Source organism: Camellia sinensis, unplaced genomic scaffold, assembly GCF_055761805.1.
Source record: "Camellia sinensis isolate YWXY unplaced genomic scaffold, ASM5576180v1 Unanchor1, whole genome shotgun sequence".
NCBI lineage: Eukaryota > Viridiplantae > Streptophyta > Magnoliopsida > Ericales > Theaceae > Camellia > Camellia sinensis.
The window spans coordinates 16,730,400-16,746,566 of NW_028128987.1; positions in this window are offsets into that span (position 1 = coordinate 16,730,400).

Sequence of the window (16,167 nt, forward strand, 5' to 3'; positions counted from 1 at the left end):
AGATATTATGGCTACTACAACTGAAATTGCAATTGGAAGTGGTACTCCAATTGTTACACCAACTCCGGTCCTTATCTAAAACCATGTTCAAGTTCCAATAAATTATGGAGAAAAATGGGAAAAATTTAATGATACTGAGTTTAAGAGATGGCGGCAGAAAATGTTGTTTTATCTTACAACTCTGAACTTTGCCCGGTTTCTCTCTGAAGAGGCTCCAATACTGAGAGAGGATGAAAGTGATCGGCAAGTTGTTACCGCTGTAGATGCTTGGAAACATTCATATTTCCTATGTAGAAATTACATCCTCAATTGCCTTGACAACATGCTGTATAATGTTACAGCCTTCTGAAGTCAGTAAAAGAATTGTGGGATTCTTTGGAGAAGAAATACAAGACAGAGGATGCCGGCACGAAGAAATTTGTTGTCGGTAAATTTCTGGACTTCATTATGGTAGACTCCCAAATGGTAATTTCTCAAGTTCAGAATTTTCAAATAATTTTGGATGATATTCATTCAGAAGGTATGTCTCTTAGCGCGTCTTTCCAAGTCGCTGCTTTAGTGGAAAAGTTATCACCGGCTTGGAAAGATTTCAAAAATTATTTAAAACATAAACGCAAGGGAGATGACCATAAATGAATTGATTGTAAGATTGAGAATTGAGGAAGATAACCGAAAGGCTGAAAAGAGGAATAGGAAAAATCCCATCGAGTCCAAGGCTAATGTGGTTGAACAAGTTCACAAACCATATAACAAAAAAAAGAAGTTTACTAGAGATGGTCCTAAACAAGGTGACAACAATGGCAATAAGAAGTTCAAAGGAAAATGCTATAACTGTGAAAAGATTGGACATTGAGTTTCTGATTGTCGCTGCCCTAAGAAGGATCGCGGAAGTACAAGCAAGAAGACCACTAATCAAGCTAATGTGACAGAATTAGATTACATCTCTGGCGGGGTAAATGACATCAATCTCTCTGCTGTGGTGTCTGAGGCTAATTTGGTTAGAAATCCCAAGGAGTGGTGGGTTGACACTGGAGCAACTCGTCACATATGTGCGGACAAGAAGATGTTCACTACTTACAATGAAACTGCAAATGGTGAACAATTTTTTATGGAAAATTCTTCTACTTCTTCTGTGGCTAGACAAGGAAAGGTGATCTTGAAGATGACATCAGGGAAGAAACGGATCCTCAACAACGTACTGCATGTACTAGACATCTGGAAGAATTTAGTTTCTGGTTCTTTGTTAAGTAAAAATGGCTTTAGGCTTGTCTTTGAGTCTGATAAATTTGTATTAACAAATAGTGGTATGTATGTTGGTAAGGGATACATGAGTGATAGTCTCTTCAAATTAAATGTAATGACGGTTGTACCAAAAGTTGTTATTAATAAGAATAACACATCTTTTGCTTATATTCTTGAGTCAAATTTATGGCATGGTAGATTAGGACATGTGAATTTTGATGCTTTGCGTAGATTAATTGGTTTGGATTATATACCAAAGTTTGAAATTGATCCTAATCACAAATGTGAGATTTGTGTAGAAGCGAAACTAACTAAGGCTCCATTTAAATCGATTGAAAGAAAAATCGAACCTCTAGAATTAATTTACACAGATGTGTGTGATCTTAAATTTGTTCAATCTAGAAGAGGCAAAAAGTATTTCATAACATTTATCGATGATTGCACAAGATATTGTTATGTATACTTACTTAGAAGTAAAGAAGAAGTCTTAGAAATGTTTAAACTCTACAAAACAAAAGTTGAAAATCAACTTGGAAAAACCATTAAAATGGTTAGAAGTGATAGGGGTGGTGAATATGATGCACCATTAAATGAATTTTGTGCACAACATGGCATTTTTCATCAAACTACAGCACCTTATTCTCCACAGCAAAATGGAATTGCTGAAAAGAAGAATAGAACCCTAAAAGAAATTATGAATGCCATGTTACTAAGTTCGGGCTTACCGCAGAACTTGTGGGGGAAGCAATATTGTCTGCTAATTATGTTCTTAACAGAATACCCCACAAGAAAACTAATAACACTCCTTATGAATTGTGGAAAGGTCGACCGCCTTCCTATAAATACTTAAAAGTGTCGGGGTGTTTGGCAAAAGTTAAAGTTCATGTTCTTAAAAAGACCTAGATTAGACCAAAAACAATGGATTGTGTGTTTATTGGTTATGCTCAAAATAGTAGTGCATATCGGTTTCTGACTTATAAATCAGAATTACCTGATATAAATGTGAACACTATTATAGAGTCAAGGAATGCTGTGTTTTTTGAACATGTCTTTCCTTACAAGAAAGGACAGGAATTAAGTTTACAGAAAAGAACTTATGATTGTACACAAAGTCAAAAGACTAATGACAATCAAACACAAGAGACTAGTAATGGTCTCGACCAACATGATTTAACTGATAATGAACCAAGACGAAGTAAGAGAGCAAGAACATCAAAATCCTCTAGTCCAAATTTTCTGACATACCTGTTAAAAAATAAACCTCATAGCTTTAAGGAAGCAATGACAGGTCCTGAAGCACCTTTGTGGAAAGAGGTTGTTAATAATAAAATTGAATCCATTATGTAAAATCATACTTGGGAATTGGTGGATCTTCCACCTGGTTCTAAACCTCTTGGATATAAGTGGATATTTAAGAGAAAATGAAAACAGATGATTCAATAGACAAGTATAAAGCAAGACTTGTAGTAAAAGGTTACAAACAAAAGGAAAGTCTGGACTATTTTGATACATATTCTCATGTGACAAGAATAACATCCATTCGCATGCTAATTGCTATAACATCATTGTTTAATTTAGAAATACATCCAATGGATGTTAAGACAACTTTCTTAAATGGAGATCTAAATGAAGAGTTCTATATGGAGCAACTCGAAGGGTTTGTAGTACTGAGGCAAGAAAATAAAGTTTGTCAGCTTGTAAAATCTTTTTATGGATTAAAATAAGCACCTAAGCAATGGCATGAAAAATTTGATCATACTATGCTTACTAATGGGTTTAAGATAAACTAGTGTGACAAATGCGTCTATGTTAAAAACACTGACCAAAGATATGTCATAATTTGTCTTTATGTGAATGATATGCTTATCATTGGAAGCAGTTAAAACATGATCAAATCAACTAAGCAAATGCTGAATAAAAGATTTGATATGAAAGATATGGGGGTCGCAGATGTTATATTAGGTGTGCAGGGAGCAAATATTCAGGCAAGCCCACACTCCTTTCTTCCAAGCTCCTGTCTGTCCGATCGACCTGCGAGCGCAACAGCGGTAAGCTACTCGGCAGTGTGTGGCTGGAAAACCCCTCCGACAACCAAGTTAGATACACACACAGGGATAGAGAGAGAGAGAGAGAGGACTGAGTTGTGTTTAGTGTTTATCTCACCAAAATGTCATCTGTCTAGTATGGGGGGTGCAAACTCGTTTATATACCTTCTGCGCCCCAAATCTACTCCCATTAGTCTCTCGACACGTGGTGTTGCTATCCTATCTGTCAGCACAAATCTTGCTGAACATCACCTAATCCCAACTGCCAGCCCACTCTACTGGGAGCTCGGCAGCCGGATTGCAGTATCTCGGCTGCCAACGGCCATGCTGCACTTCAAGCCCTAGCGTTCCAATAACCAAGCTCATTGAGGACCGAGCTCGGCTGCATCTCGGCATAGCCGAGCTCGGGACAGCTCATACTAGTTTGCCACCGGCCTTCCTACTGAGCTAAATCATGAACTGTGGGACCTACACGCCTTCCCTGGCGCCGGTCATCCCACTTCACTGGCTTCTACACCATGAAGCCAAATAGCTCTAGTCTGACCATGCCTTGCCTGGCGCCGGACATATCGCTTGACCGGCTTCTATACCATGAAGCCAAATAGCTCAGTCTGACCACGCCTTGCCTTAACCGAGCAAAACCTTTCAGGATAGACCCGTTTCACCGCGGCCTATATCTAGCCCCCATATCGCAAATCGCAAATGGCCAAGGGCTGGTGAGTGGCCTGGTGCGGTTGAGAGTGGCCTCACTACTTCTGCGCGTCGACTTGTATGTATGGCCACCAGTAGCCCTGCGAAATAGCTCGGTAGGCCAAAGATCTGCCCCCTATGTGACTGCCATAGATGCCTTCGTGAATTTTGTACAGGAAATCTTCCACGCTGCTCGGGCGCACACACTTCAGGTAGGGACCGGTGAAAGACTTCTTGTATAAAGCGCCAGATGGAGAGAGCCAAAACCGCTCTGACTTCACCCGCACTTTATGTGCTTCCTTCTTGTCGGCTGGAAGGGTCCGGTCTTTGAGAAAAAGGATGATAGAGTCCATCCAAGAAGGACCTAGCTCGGCGCAGAGTACTGCTGTCTGCTTGGTTTCCTCAATGCTAGGCCTTGGAAGGAATTCAATCAAAAGAGGGTTAGGGGATGCGCTGTCGACCATAGAAGCAAGGCCGGCCAACTCATTGGCTCGGTCGTTTTTTTCTCGGCCGATCTGTTAGACCCTGATCGCCTGAAATCGCTTGATGTGGTCCCTGACCAGAGCTTAGTACTTCATCATTCGGTCATCCTTTGCTTCGTAAACCCCAGAAACTTGGTTAACCACAAGATGGGAATTACTGTATACCATCAGCTTGGATGCTTGCATCTGAAGCGCGCTCTTGAGCCCGTCCAAGAGCGCCTTGTACTCGGCCTCATTGTTGGATGCTAGGAAGCCAAGGGTGATAGAATGTTCAATAGTCAGTCCGTCTGGCGAAATCAGAACTATGCCCAGCCCGGTACCGTGACGGTTCGAGGCTCCATCAACAAAACGTTTTCACATTTTGCCAACAAAGAGCTTCCAACACTTTGAGGGGTCCTGAGAGGCTTGAAGGTTGATGGGATCACGATTGCTCGGCTGTTCGGCTTCTAGTTCCGTGCTGAGCGGTTTCACTTCAGCCCCCCTTGGTGATTCGGCGCCGGACTCAGCAAGTTGATCTATAATGCCTAAGTCCGTAGGCGAATCGCCAGGTTACTGTACTATGCCGGCCGCAGGCTCTGTGTTGAGCGGTTCCATTTCTTCCCCCCGCAATGATGCGGTACCAGACAGAGCAGGTTGGTTGGTGATACCCAACTCCGTTATCGCATCGCCGGGCTGTAGTATCGTATTAACTGAAGGTGCCTCGGCGGGGCGCGCAAGTTCCGCGTCGCCAACACTGCCAAGCTGTGGTATTTCGGTCAGGCTTGCATTAACCTCTTCATCTGCCGCGGCAATATCGACCGGGCATACCGGATGAGTTTCGGGTGAGAATTCAGCAACGAAGTCGGCCAAAGTCTGGGCTTTTATGGCAGTGCACGGCTGGAACTTGACGTCAAACTGTCCCAACTCGACCGCCCACTTAAGAATTCGACCAGAGAAGTCCGCCCGCTCGAATAAAGCTTTGAGGGGGAACTCGGTCAGAACGATTATTGTATGCACATGGAAATAGTGCGCCAACTTCCTTGAGGCCATCATTAATGCCAACGCAAGTTTTTCCAGTGGCAAGTATCTTGACTCTGCCGGTAACAAGGTTTTGCTGACGTAGAAGATAGGGAGGTGCTTGATTTCTTCCGACCGGACAAGCATTGCACTGACTGCATGCTGTGAAACGGCCAGATAAAGGTAAAGTTCTTCGCCGGGCTTCGGTGTTACCAACAGTGGCGCTGAAGACAGATACTCCTTGAGCTCGGCCAAAGCCCGGTCACACTCTTCATCCCACGAGAACTTTGACTTCAAAGCTTGAAAGAAAGGACGGCAGCGATCTGATGACCGGCTTATAAATCGATTAAGCACGGCGGCCATTCCGGCCAGATGCTACACGTCCTTAGCCGAGCTAGGCTGCTTCAATTCTTGTATGGCTCTAATCTGTGTGAGGTCTGCTTCGATGTCTCGGTTCGTGACTAAGAAGCCTAAGAATTTTCCGGATCCCACGCCAAAGGCACACTTAGACGCATTCAGGCGTAGCTTGTGTTTTTTGAGAATGGCGAACATCTCGGCTAAGTCGGACAAGTGGTCTTCTTGATGGCGGCTTTTAACCACCATATTATCAATGTAAGCCTCCATTGTCCGGCCCAGCAAAGGAGCAAACATCTTAGTCACCATTCTTTGGAAAGTCACCCCGGTGTTCTTCAAACCAAAAGGCATAACTCGATAGCAGAAGAGTCCCCTTGGTGTAGTGAATGAGGTGATCTCTCGGTCCGGGCCATGCATGGCAATCTGATGGCAGCCGCGGTAGGCATCCAAGAAACTGAGCTTGTTATGTCCAGCCGTTAAATCCACAAGCTGGTCAATTCTGGACAGAGGGAAGCTGTCTTTCGGGCAGGCTCGGTTGACGGTCTTGTAATCCATACAGACTCGCCACTTCCCATTTTTCTTGGGCACCACGACCGTGTTTGAAATCCACCGAGGGTAGTGCACTTCCTGAATTGCGGGTGCCTCCAGCAAGTTCTTCACTTCCTCGGCAACTACCTCGGCGTGATACAGCGCCGATCTCCTTGTTCGCTGAATTACCGGCTTGGCTCTGGGAAAGATGTTGAGGTGATGGCAAATAAAACTCGGATCGAGGCTGGGCATGTCGTAAGGCGACCATGCGAAGACTTCAGTATTAGCCATCAAAAACTCAACCATCTCGGCTCTTTCTTGGGCGATAAGGCTTGAGCCGAGCAAGAAGAACTTGTCCAGATTCTCTGTATCAATTCGCACTTCCATCAATTCCTCAACGGCTTTCTCCTCGGCCTTCGCACCCATATCATCAAGGACTCCTCGGTCTTCCGGTCCCTCAATCATTTAGACGAAGCCCTTGGCAGCTCGGCTCCTGTTCACTGCCACGAAGCATTGCTTCGACATGACTTGATCGCCCCATATCTCCTCAATTGCCCCCATAGCCGAGGAGAATCACATTACCTGGTGGTAGGCTGACGCCACGGTTTGCATAGCGTGAAACCATCATCTTCCAAGGATCAGGTTATAAGTAGATGGCACTTGCAACAGCCAGAACTCCACCAGCTTAACCACGGACCCCGCTTTGACCGGCAGGATAATCTTTTCCAAAGGCCACTCCGGTTGTGAGTTGAAACCAACCAGTGGCAAAGTTGCCGGAGCCAAAGCTGTATCCCGGAACTTGAGCTATTTGAATGCGTCGTAATACATGATCTCGACCGAGCTTCCCTGATCGATCAAGATCCGTTTGACATCAAATTCTTTGACGCGGAGTGTAACCACTAGGGCATCGTTGTGCGGCATCTGAATGCGCTTTAGGTCCCTTGAGGAGAAACTGATCACATCTTTCACTTCGGTCTTCCCCCTCTTGATCGCAGGCTGAATCGACAAAACTTCCGTCATGTGTTCTGTCTTCTTGATCATACCGTGGAGCTCGCATACACGCGCCGGTTCCATTATCCCGTGGATGACATTAACGATCCCTTGCGGAGGCGCATCCCGGCCATCCGGTCCCCGCGGATCAACCGAAGCTTGATTTGCCTTCACGCCTCTATCAATGTAAAGTTCCAGGTGTCCGGCTGCGACTAGCTCTTCCAAGTGTTGCCTCAAAGGCAAACAGTCCTCTGTCTAGTGGCCGCGCTCCCGATGAAACGTGCAATGGTACCGCGGATTGAAGCCCTTCTGTCCGTTGCCCAACTTAGCAAGAAACCGGACATACTCCTCGTTACGGATTTCACTAAGTATGCGATAGATTGGAATCTTAAAGACCGTGGTGATACCTGTCCTAGCCTTCAGTCTTCTGTTTGCATCGGCTACGTCATCCTGGGGGTAGTCAGCTCGGTCATTTCGACGTCCCCTATCCCGATTTTTGCGATTTGAGCCACGGTTCGATTCCTTAGCGTGGTCATTTGAACGACTGGACTCTTGTCCGACCACGTGCACTTTGCCAACCGACCTCTTGTCCGTTACTACCGGAGTTACCTTCGCGGTAGATGCTAACACATCCTCCTCCACTCGGATGTGCTCATTGATGCGTTGCATTAGTTGGCCCATGGATGTCGGCTGGTGCATGGTAAGCGAGTTCCGCAATCTATGTCCGACCGGGAGACCACGCTTGTACTGTGTGATTGCAAGGTTGACTGGGCAATCCAATATCTCGTTGAAGGTCTCCCAATATCTGGAGTTGTATGCCTTCAATGTGTCGCTCGGTTCCATCTTGACACTCAGTAGATGATCAACTTCCTTTGGTATTTTGGTGTTGGTTTTAAAGCGCGTCACAAAGGCTTCGGCCAACTGCTGCCACCTTTCAATGCTCCCCTCCGGCAGCGTCTCGAACCATTTCAAACCCAGCTCGCCCAAACTCGATGGGAAGATCAAGCACATAAGAGCGTCATTCCACCTATGTCCGGCCATGACCTGTCGAAAATGACTTACGTGCATATACGGGTCGGTTTTTCCGTTGTAGAGCGTGAACTTTGGCTGGTGGAAGCCCGCCGGAAACGGTGCTGTCTCTATATCTATGGAGAATGGAGTGGCACTCAGCCTCGCCAAGTCTGTGTCTACAATGAGAGGCACAGCTGGGCGGGGTGGAGGCATTCCGACCTCCTCGCTGGCGTGAACCCCATAGGATAGCCGCTAGAACGCCGGCACCCTCTGAGCCTCCCGCCGACGAGCCCGTTCCTTCAAAACTGCCCGCAAATCCTCTGATTGAGTGGAATAAGAGTACCTCGACGTCGTCACCGGACGTGAGGGCTGGTAAGTGCTATCTTGTGCGCTGGATTTCTCGATATGCACGTCGAAATCTCCAACCTTGTAACTTCTGGTGATAGAAATGGAAGGAGTGTGCTGCTGACTCTGACTGCCTGAACGGTGGGGTTTGGTGCGCTCACTGTGGTTTCCCCCCCTAGCTACACCCTTCCTTTTGACACGTCGCTTCAGCTCCTCCATCTCCGCCGCCATTTGCCGGATGATGGCGTCCTGGTCCCTTAGCTTGTGTTCCAGACGTCTGGCATGCGATTCTCTCCGCCGCCGATGACCGTCTAGACTCCGTGAATGACCATAACTTCTTCCGCGCTTATCGCGCGCGTCTCCTGAGTGTCCTCCTGGAGCAGTCTCTAGGTCCGCCATCGGAGGAATGATGGTGGGATGTCCTTTTCTCCGTCTGCCCGACTCCGGGGTAACTCCATTGACGACGGACAGCGGAATCTCTTCGTTGTTCGCCATGGATGGCGATCAGATGAGCCTGGAAGAAAAGGTTTTGTCTACAATATTTCCACAGACGGTGCCAATTGTGCGGGGAGCAAATATCTAGGCAAGCCCGCACTCTTTTCTTCCAAGCTTCTATCTATTCGATCGACCTGCGAGCGCAATGGCGGTGAGCTACCCGGCGGTGTGTGGCCGAAAAACCCCTCCGACGACCAAGTTAGATACACACACAGGGATAGAGAGAGAGAGGACTGAGTTGTGTTTAGTGTTTATCTCACCAAAATGTCATCTGTCTAGTATGGGGGGCGCAGACTCGCTTATATACCTTCTGCGCCCCAAATCTACTCTCATTAGTCTCTCAACACGTGGTGCTTCTATCCCATCTGTCAGCATAAATCTTGCTGAACATCACCTAATCCCAACTGCCAGCCCACTCTACTGGGAGCTCGACAGCTGGATTGCAGTATCTCGACTGCCAACGGCCATGTTGCACTTCAAACCCAAGCGTTCCAATAACCAAGCTCATTGAGGACCGAGCTCGGCTGTATCCCGGCATAGCCGAGCTCGGGACAGCTCATACTAGTTTGCCACCAGCCTTCCTGCCGAGCTAAATCATGAACCGTGGGACCTACCCGCCTTCCTTGGTGCCAGTCATCCCACTTCACTGGCTTCTACACCATGAAGCCAAATAGCTCTGGTCTGACCACGCCTTGCCTGGCGCCAGACATATCGCTTGACCGGCTTCTATACCATGAAGCCAAATAGCTCGGTCCGACCACACCTTGCCTTTACCGAGCAAAACCTTTCAGGATAGGCCCGTTTCACCGCGGGCAAAACTTGCTCGGCCCTAATCTGCCCGGCCATTTCCACGGCCCAAACCATACCATAAATCTCCCTCTCAATTAGGAATGTAAATTATTAAAACATTTGACAGATATGCATTATCTCAATCACATTATATTGAGAAAATTCTTGGTAATATCAAGGATGATATGAATGTAGCTAGAACACCTGTAGACATTAGTCTTTATTTATCAAAAAATAAAGATGATGCGGTGTCTCAGTTAAAATACTCCCAGATCATTGGAAGCCTAATGTACCTAATGAATTGTACTCATCCTGACATAGCTTATGCAGTCAGTAATTTGAGTAGATACACTAGTAACCCCGGAGAAGACCATTGGAAAACGATCATTTGGGTTCTTAGATATCTAAGATTTACCCGTGATCATGGTTTGAACTTTACCCGATATTTAGCATTACTCGAAGGTTATTGTGATGCCAATTGGATATCGGATACTAAAGATTCAAAATCCACTAGTGGATATGTCTTTACTCTGGGAGGCGCTGCTGTTTCTTGGAAGTCCACGAAACAAACATGCATTGCACGATCCACAATGGAATCTAATTTCATTGCTTTAGACAAAGCAGGAGAAGAAACAGAATGGTTTCGTCACTTCTTAGAAGACATTTTAATGTGGCTAAAACCTGTGCCAGCTATCTGCATTCATTGTGATAGTCAATCTACAATAGGCAGGGCACAAAATCATATGTATAACGGCAAGTCACGACGTATTCGTCGTCAACATAATACCGTAAGACAATTGCTCTCAAATGGAATAATCTCAATAGATTATATAAAATCTAAAGAGAATATTGCGGATCCGTTAACAAAAGGTTTGACAAAAGAGCAAGTGTATAGTTCATCGAAGGGGATGAGATTAAAGCCTGTTACTTAAGAGTCATCATAATGGTAACCCTACTTATATGACTGGAGATCCCAAGAACTAAGTTCAAAGGGACAACTAAGTTATGTGTGGCTCGCCAAAAATCACCAAGGGATTAAAATTCCTTACTCATTCCTATTGTGAGAGTGATATCTACGAAATGTGCTGTATGTAGGGGTCTAAGGATAAGCTTAGCTTTTAATGGTTACTTATATCTTGATTTAGGCATAAAAATCAATATGAGTATAAAGAGATACTCACAATAAGAATCACCTATATGAGTGTCGAACAGGGGCTGGTTCTATGAGAATAAAGAGGCTAAATTCTCTAGAAGCATTCATGAAAACCAGGAGCGTTCAAGGCCAAAATGAACACAACAGTGAGAACCACGATGTGTTAGAAGATATTTTGTGTGAAATCTATTATCTTGGCTTACACAAACGGCTGAACAATTCAAGGCATTGCGCTCATTGGTTAGCTAGTAAGTCCGATAGGTTATCACTAGAAAAGGTTCAAGGCCGAAAGCTACCTATCCTGATGCAAGATATTTTCGATTTATACTCTTTCGACAAAGTCTGCATATTGTTACATTTTCGTTGTCATCAAATTCCATTCATGTGGGGGATTGTTAGAAATGTTTTGAAAAAATCTGGGTAAAAACAGATTTTTTTTTCTCTTAACTTTGGTCTATTTTTTAGGTGGGACCCGTGCGCCAAAGTTGGCGGGTCTAAGTGGTAACGCATTCTATGCCGCGTTGTGATTCACGTGGTATATTTGGTTGCTCAAAACCATTATCGGATGAATAGAAAATTGAAGCCAAAGTGTGCTCCATGGAAATGGAGTTTTGGCGAAAATTCCTTAAGGTTTGTATAATGGTTTGTCCCACATTGATTTGGTGGAAAGTTTTGAGTGGGTTTATAAGGTATGTGATTGGAACTTGGGGTAGGCTCCAAGGGGCACCCAAATTTTGTAGAAAGTGAGGTTATGGACAAAATGGATTAGACCCAAAAATCACCACACACACGCACCGCCGTCGTCCGGTCGGGCGGGCTGGGCTTGTGCGCGGGTGCGTGGTGTGACGTTGTGTTGGGCTTATCCAGCCCAATACTAATCTTTTTGGGCCAAAAACATTTGAATTCAATTTTATTTTTTGGTAAAATAAAATTTGTCTAATTTAAATTTCAATTTTTGAATTCAAAATTGTTATATCTCTTCAGAATTTGTTTTGTACAGGCTGTCCAGATTTAAACCCAAAACAGTTTTATCTGTTTAAAATTCAAACCAGATTTGTTGATCTGTCCGAACAAGTATTGCACCTGTTGAGTTCAAAATGAAAAGCCACCAATCCATCTATGAAGAGGCAGCCTTCATTTGATGTTTTGATATACAATTTTCGTCCAAATAATTCTACAACTATTCTCTACATATTGCTGCATTATTTTCCTGTGAGAAAGAGTATAAACACTTTGTGTGTTCGTTGTACGAAAAATTTGTAGAACTGTTATTTTTCGTTGATTAATCATTTTATCCTGGGAGATAGACGTCCATATTCTGAAAGCACCGTGGAGTAGACGAATCTATCTTAAGGACATAGTGTCTAACACTATACTTGATTACAATATTGTTCAAGAATTTAATCAAATAAGTTGTTTATTTATTTTCTATTTTTTATTTATTTATATCAGATTTTGATTTTGTTTTTGTAACCATATTCCAAACATCTCTCCAATATATATTAGGGTGGTGATAAAGAGCTCTAAAAGTAGAGTTCTAAATTGAGCTCTACTTATGTGGCAATGAAAAAAAAAAAGTCAAAACATTACATCTATGGTGGGCTCCACTCATTAGAGTTCCTTTAGAGCTCCTAGTTTAGAACTCTTAAACATTTTTGTTTATATTAATATAGAATATATATTATTTTATCAAATTTATTATTTTTATTTAATAATTTTAAAATTATTTAACATAAATTATCATTATTGATAATTTTTTATTGAAAATAAAATTTTACAATTTTTTATCTAATTTTACGATTTGATTCACGAGTTTTCCTAACAATCCCACAAAAATTTCGATTATAACAATGTTGACTCTTTTAATGTAAAAGATTTATCTTGGAGTCAATCTGCTTCAAAGCATCAAAGGCTGTCCAGCAGCATGGTCACCGTGTCATTAAAACCTCTTTTCGTAGTCATCTTATGTTTATTTTAGAAATGCACGTAATTTTTGTTGTCGTCGTTGTTGTTGTTAGTTTTTTTTTTTTTCTTCATGGATTGTTAAACTGTTTTGCTGAAATTCTAATGGATTCTTTGTACGTATTCTTTTAATTCAGTAATTACTATAAAAAAAAATTATTTTGATTGATTAATTTATTAATTTGGTCAAAGTTTTCTCGTAATAAAATTTTAATGCATTAAGGACCAGCACAAAATATTTTTTTGAAAAGTCCAATACATATCACTGTTATCAAAATAACTTTAGTGACTAATTTAATATTATAAATTTTAAAATAATGTAATTTTTATTTATCTATCGATTTTTAATAAAATTAGCATTTTTAAAATTCTCCAATCAAGATCTATCAAATAAAATTAATTTTGATTATGATTTTTTTTAAATAAATAAATAATTACCGTCAAAATTGATGTGAATAGTAATATTTTATTCTATTTTACAATAAAATTTGTATAACAAAAGAAATAACTCAAGAATACATTGTCAGAGTAAAATTTTATTGTGATTCTTAAACAATTAGAGATAAAATTTTACTTTTATATTTAAAAATTAAACTTACTTTTCCCAGATCGGCTCCATTAAAATCCACCCAAGCCAAGGCCCAAAACAATGGCTCAAGTAAGAATAAACAAGGCAAATTCATGGTTGATTATTGGTTGATTTTGAGATATTGTGTCCGTAGGTGGATATGTCTCTTAACAATTGTGTGTGTGTGTGTGTGTGTGTGTGTTGAATTACACATGCTAAATGAATTTGAGAGGGGTATACATTTGGCCCTACGCGAACCATGTCGGGTCTTGCGGGCTTCCGCCAAAATTCGAGCCAAGCCGGTCGGCCTGCGAGCCAGAAAATTAGGCCCAAGCCCAAACCCAGGGGTATTCGGGCCTTGGGTGGGCCGGGCTGGTGGGCTTGACTGGGTTCGAGCTTGACATTGGGCCTTGAGTAGACCTTAAGCAGGCCGATGGGCCGGGCTTCAGAATGATGGCCCTAGCCGAGGATCTCAGGCCCAAATGGGCTGGGCCTAACCTGGGCCGCGGGCCTTTTTTACACTCTTGGATATGATTAGTGCCCTACCCTCTGAATAGACGCAAGACTTCCGAATAGACGCAAGACTTAAAGCTCTCTTCTCACTCAAATCTCTCACGAATATGTGGAAAAGCAAGATTGTCAAAAAAAGAAATAGAAACATACTCCGTGTCTCCATAAAATATGGACCTTTAAATTTCTCAGTATTTTTTATTAAATTATTTAGTATGTGTTTGGTTGCAATTAATGATAATTGTGAGTTTTGGTGGAGTAGATTAAAGTTTTGGAGTGAGAAAGAAAATAAAGAAAAAAATAATTGAAACTTGGAAAATAAGATGAAAGTGAAAAAAAATTGAAACTTTAGGAAGAAAATGAAGAGACTTGAATATGAATATAAGTGATCAGGGTGTCCCATGAACATAAAAATAAATTATTTTTAGGTTTAATGTGTATTGTCTTTATTAGTAAATTTACATTAGGATATAATAGAAACTAAAATTTTAATTGAGGTTATTATTTGAGTTAAAATAGAATCACTCGGGTTTATGAAGAAAAAAAATTATAGATCGTCATTTTCACTATAAAAAAAGAAAAAAGAAAAAGCCCAAATGAGATATTTTGGCCAAATTTCCGTGGAAGTCCAAAATGATTAGTATAAGCTGGGTCCACGTGCAATTTCTTTGAATGATTTTTGAATGATAAAAATATGTTAAATTATACAAATTAAACTGTGTGCCTTTAATAAATTTTAATAAAAATTATTGCTATGTTAAATATATTTTGCTATATTGGAGTGAAATACTCATGGTGTAAAAGACAAGCAAGGGTAAGCATTTTGGGGGCAGACGCTTTTGGGGGGGGAAAAAAAAAAGTTCGTAAACAAGTGGTATTTTTACAAAAATATTTATAAATTTATGAAAATTTTATAACTTTAATTATTAAAATTGATAATTTTTTTCATTGATTTGCAAAAAAAACTTACACTGAAGTACAATTTCGCCAATAAAAAATAGCACAAATGAGAAGGTGGTGAGCTAAGCTAGAAAGAAGACGAGGAAAGATAGTATATTTTTGAAAATGAATCATGAGTTGTTTGGGAGCATAGCTCAGCTCAATTTGTTAAATACATGAATGAACTCGAGCTAGATTTTTAGATTGATTTAATAAATAAGTCAAACTCGATCTCAAACAATTTTGAATTATTTCTTATTTATTTAAATTAAGTCGAGTTTGACCCCAACAAAACTCGTTTCAAATTAATTTGTTTGATCAAGCAAGCGGTCACCATCGTTACAACATAAACAAAAAGCAACAATATCAAAATTCCTATAATAATAAAAAAATAAAAAAACAGTTAATTACACTTTTTATTTTTATATTTTGACTTAAATTACTTTGATCTTTATAATTTTAATTTTAACAATTTAGTCACTATATTACCCTTTAAATTCAATTTTAATTTGATCATTTCGTTTAAATTTCTATTCATTATTTTTGTGTATACAATTTAAAAGATTAATAAGTGTTTCAAAATCATGAATTTTAATTTTGAAATTGAATCAAAGAACAAAACTGAAATTAAATTTACTGTATACGAACTAAATTGTTCAATTTAAAATAAGAATTCATCTACACCACCATTACCACAACGACGCCATCACCGCCACATGATCACTATTACAACCACACACCACCATCACTATCACCATCACACCACCACACGATCACTATTACAACCACACACCACTATCACTATCACCACCACACCACCACCTAGGAATCTTGACAGCGGCTGCAGCAAAGAAGCAGTAGATGGAAGGTGGTTTTGGACGCAAGCTTCTTGAAGCATGCATAGATCCGGCGCTTAATGGTCCCTCTAAGTGGGGTCACGAAGGGTTTGCATGATGATGGTGTCACCTTTTCAAAACTTTTCTTGGTTTCCTCCATTTTCATCCTATCCTTCCTATGCTGAATTATGGTGATTTTGTGGAGAGGGAGAGAGAGAGCGAGAGAGGGATT